Here is a 5,138-nt window from a genome sequence, read left to right as displayed (position 1 = left end):
AGGTACAACATTTTCACCATCAATCCTAGGGAAAAAATGGTTATCAGATGCATCATTACAAGATAAAGCATGGTCAGGTAACACAAATGATTTCCCATCATCATCATCATCATCATCATCATCAGGGTTAACATTACCCTCATTAGTAGATTGGGGAGGGGTGTCAACGTCGTAGTATGCAACCAACCTCCCCAAATCAGTCCCCAACAAAACATCAGTGGGCAAATTATCAGACAGCCCCACTTCCTTCACCCCGCTCCCAGCACCCCAATCAATATAAACCCGGGCCATTGGCAAGGGACAGCTGATGCCCCAATCCCAGTGACAGTTAGGGTTTTCCCCGGAATGATTTCTTCAGGGGCTGCCAGTTCGGGTCGGATGAGGGTTTGTTCAGCCCCTGTGTCCTTGAGGCCTGTAGCAACACGACCTCCCAGTGACGTGCTGTACGTTGTCACACACCCTCCCAACCACACCACCCACCAAAAGAACTGCTGCATTAGGCCCTGGGGCCTTGGATGAGGGGTTCTTCTGCTTGGCTGGACATTGGGGACTGATATGACCAGGCTGCCTGCAGTGGTAACACAGGCGAGAGTCGGTGGTAGGTCTGGTGCTGTTGGCCACGGGGACAGGACCTCTGGTGTGTTGGCTGGCAGGGGTACTGGCGTTGGATGAAGGCTTACCCCCTCTCCAGCTGGTGGTGACTGGCTTCCGCACTTCCGATCTACGGTTGGCCTCATAGGCATCGGCAATCTGCGCTGCTTTCATCATGTCTTTGGGCTCTCTGTCCATCACGAACTGTCGCACCTCAGCTGGGCAAAGATGGAAGAACTGGTCTTTGATCATCAGGTCTCGCAGCTGTGCAAAGGTGGTCACTGACAGTCCTTGGGTCCACTGGTCAAAGTGGGTCCCCAGTCCATGCACCACATCACTGTAACTGTGGTGTGGGCCACGTTGGAGGGTCCGGAACTTTTTACGGTACACCTCGGGTGTAAGCTGGTACTCGGCTATCAGAGCCTGCTTGATGGCCTCATAATCACCATCTTGTTCTTGAGGGAGGGAAGCAAACGCCTCCAGAGCTTTTCCTCTCAGCCCTGGTGTCAGGTATCGTGCCTATTCTTGTGTAGGCAGCTGGTACTGTCTGCAGGCTTTTTCAAAGGCCCGCAGAAAAGTGTCCAAGTCCCCGTCCTTTCCATAATGGGGAAGTGATCGGGCCGGGGCTTTGGTATCTGAGCGCTGCTGGGCTCACGGCTGGACTGGGACGACCCCTGCATTTTGCAGTCGGGCCATCTGCAGCTGGTACTCCCGCTGTGCTTGGGCCTCTCGCTCGGCTCGCTGGGCCTGGGCCTCTCGCTCGGCTCGGGCCTCGGCCTCCTGCCGGTATTGCTGAATCAGCTGCCGACGTCCCTCATGGTCGTCAGTGGGGAATTCTTTCAAGGCCGCCTGAAGGTGGGGGTCCAATTCGCCCGGATTGCTAACAGGGCCAGCATTCAGTGGTTGGACCTCTGCTGCAGCACCATGTTCACTAATGCTGGCTTCTGCAGCCTCTGGACTCTGTGAGTGGTCTAGAGCGGCTTCCCATTGCACCAGTTCAGCGACCATTTGAGTCTTGGTCTTGCCCTGGGGGTTCAGGCCATGGTACATGCATATCCCAGCAAGAGTGTCCCTCTTCTGCTGGGTGTACCAGGCTTCTATTGCAGCCATGGTTGCCAAATAAAAGATAGGATAGAAAAATGAAGAGAAAGGGAGGGGATAATTACCAGTACACAGAATTGTCTCACAACTAATAAACACTGAGTTCGTTCTCCAAACTTATTTGCGCAGAGTCCTCGCAAGAACTTTCTGCAAGTTTTTAGTGAGAGGAATGATTGCTCAAACGGAATCACTAATGCTCTAATATCCCACCGCCTTGCCACCAATTGTCACGACTCCCACCGTGACTGTCACCAGTTGTCACGATCCCTTAGCCGCTGCCACCAATTGGTCACGAAATCCACAGGGATTCCTGACCACTGTCACCAATATGTCACGGATTGGGGTGACTTTAGACCAACAGACGGCTATCACATGTGCAGGGGGGCTTATCTTAGTTATCCCTCCACTGCCACAATGTGATGAAAAAACACACACAAGGCTAGGGACCTCTTAGTTTACAGCAGGGGCTTATTTTAGGTATCCCACTGCTCTTCAATATACCACGAACTGCAGGGATTTTTGTGTATCCCGCTTACAGTTCCACTTTAACCTTGCAGCTCTCTGGCCCCCCCTTTCTATCAGGTCAGGTTAGGTACTGCACCTAGGGTAATTAGTCGCCAGAAAGGCTGCCTGCTATGTACTGGCTATTGGGCACGCTGCAGCGACGCGATAAACTACTCCCGCTCAGGCAGGAACAATAATTATCAAGCCGCAATCGCTACAACACCCAAAGGCCTGCACAGTACACGGTATTACTGCCACCAGCTTCGATTAAACGGGTCCGAAGCTAACCCAAAACAGTAGCGTAAATTCCCTTCAGAAGACTTAGGGTACGTTTTTAGAGCATGGAGAAAGAACTAGCATGAAATAATATACCCCACAAAATGTAGGCAGTGCTTTATCAAAATATTTTACAAAGATGTTACAAATGAGACAATTGCAAATATGTACAAGGTAATTTGCAGCTAGAAGCAATAAAACTTGTACACTCATTGACAAGACAGGCTGAACACAGAGTGAAGGGGGGTCACTGCCCACCCTATGTGTGCTGGCAGAGAAACTAACTTATATGATATTTCATACCATATCGTGACAAATGGTGTGGATTTCCTTTTTTTCTTCCTCCATTGGTTGAGAAGTTCCTGTATTTTCTTCTTTGTTCCTCAGTTTATCAGGGCATACTTTAAGGTGATCTCTGGATACCGCAGTTGAAGTTTCTCCTCCATCTTTACGTATAAGGCATACTTTTGTATTGTCAAAGTTGAATGGTAAGATAGTATATGGTTCTGCTTCCAACTGGTCGTCAAGTTTATGCATTCTTCTCTTACACTTTAGCACTTGTTCACCTGGTGACAAGAGAATTGCAGGGACACGTTGGTTATAGTCTCTCTCTTGTTTCTGTTTTGCCTGAGACAAGCTTCTCTCTACACTCTCTTGTACTTGGCGGTACTTCTGTTGTCTCTCAGTATCCCAATCTGCATCTGGTGAGGTTGCTTCTGGCGTTAGGACTCCCATGTCAAGATCAACAGATAATTTGCTAGTTCTTCCTCTCATCAGGTATGCTGGAGTGCAGTTGGTGGTATTCACTGGGATATGATTGTACAAATCTAGCAACTCTGGCAACTTCTCTGGTCTTAAGTTTCTTTCGTGCAAAGGCAAGGCCTTTAGTTAGTCAATCACCACTTGGTTCATCTTTTCACACATACAGTTGGTTTGTGGGTGGTACGGTGTTGTTCTGATCTTTTTACATCAGTACAGGTTGCAGAACTCTTGAAACACTTCCGCTTTAAAGGCTGGGCCTTGGTCAGTAAGCACCTTCTCAGGGTATCCGTGTGGTCTGCAAAAGTATTGCTGGAAGGCTTTGGCTGCTGTCTTCGCTGTCTCGTCCTTTACAGGTACGACTACCAGGAATCTGGATTAATGGTCCACAATGGTCAAAGCATAGGCATAGCCTGACTGGCTTGGAGTTAGCTTCACGTGGTCTAAGGCAACCAGTTCAAGTGGCTTTTTGGTGACTATGGGCTGTAGGGGAGCTCTCTGGCTGTCACGGTCTTTCCTGCGCAGGTTGCATGGGTCACACTCTCGGCACCACTTTTCGATGGCTTTTCTCATGCCAATCCAGTAAAACCTTCCACGTAGCAGGATCTCTAACTTCTTCCACCCGAAGTGTCCTGCCCCATCGTGGTATGCTTCCAGAACCATTGGCGCATCTTGTCTTGGGACCACTATCTGCCAGACCAGCTCGTGAGTGTATGGGTCAATATTCCTCCGACACAGCTTACCATCGTACATAAACAGTTTGCCTTTCTCTTTCCACAGCTGTTGAGTCTCTTGTGGAGCATCTGGACCAGGGTGTGAATCGGCCTGTGTCAGCAGCTCTTTCACCAGACGGACCGCGGGGTCACTGTCCTGTGTCTCTGCCCATCCATGGTGGGGCAATGGTTTCAGCGTGGCTTCTTGCTTGTTATTGTGCCTGTTCCTCACATAATGGGAATACTGAGTCGCTCCGGGGCAATGGAAAGATGGTAACTCTACCTCTTCCAGTACCTCTGGATCTTCTCCCACCTCTGGTAAGTTGGGCATCCTTGACAACGCATCGGCATTGGCATTCTTGAGCCCTGCACGGTACTTGATGGTGAATTCATAGTTGGACCACTCGGCCTTCCATCGCTGCTCCAAGGCACCTGGTTTTGCCGTCTCCAGGTGAGGCAGCTGATTGTTGTCCGTGTAAACTGAAACTTGCTGACACCAGATAGTGCTTGAACCTCTGTGTTACCGCCCAGACGATGGTGAGGAACTCCAGCTTAAAAGATCTGTAGTTTTCAGGGTTCCTCTCAGTGGGACAAAGCTTCCTGCTGGCGTAGGCAATTACCCTTTCCTTGCCTTTCTGTACCTGGGACAGTACTGCTCCCAATCCCAAGTTGCTGGCATCCGTGTACAGCACAAACGGTTGGTCATATTCTGGGTAGGCCAGTACCTCATCTCCTGTGAGAGCCAGCTTCAACCGAGTGAAGGATCCCTCAGCTTGTCATTCCATTCAAACTGGGTATTCTTACCCTTGGTTTTCTTAGATTCGCACACTAACAGGTCTTGCAGTGGTGCAGCTATCTTGGTAAAGTCTTTAATAAATCTTCTGTAGTAGCCTACCAACCCGAGGAACTGTCGGACTTCGTGGAGGTTACTGGGCTTCGGCCAGTCCCTGATCACGGTGACCTTGTCAGTGTCTGGTGCCACTCCTTCAGAGCTTACCACATGGCCCAGGTACTGAACTTTGGGTTTCAACAGGTGACATTTAGATGGTTTTACCTTCAGGCCAAAGTTGGACAGAGCTTCAAACACTTCGGCCAGTCTTGGAGAATACGATGACATCGTCCAGGTACAACAAGACGGTTTCGAATTTCTTGTGCCCGAGACAGCACTCCATCATCCTCTGGAATGTCCCTGGG

The sequence above is a fragment of the Ranitomeya variabilis genome, chromosome 2 (assembly GCF_051348905.1).
Source record: "Ranitomeya variabilis isolate aRanVar5 chromosome 2, aRanVar5.hap1, whole genome shotgun sequence".
Classification (NCBI taxonomy): Eukaryota; Metazoa; Chordata; class Amphibia; order Anura; family Dendrobatidae; genus Ranitomeya; species Ranitomeya variabilis.
Note: the sequence above shows the minus strand (reverse complement) of the source record.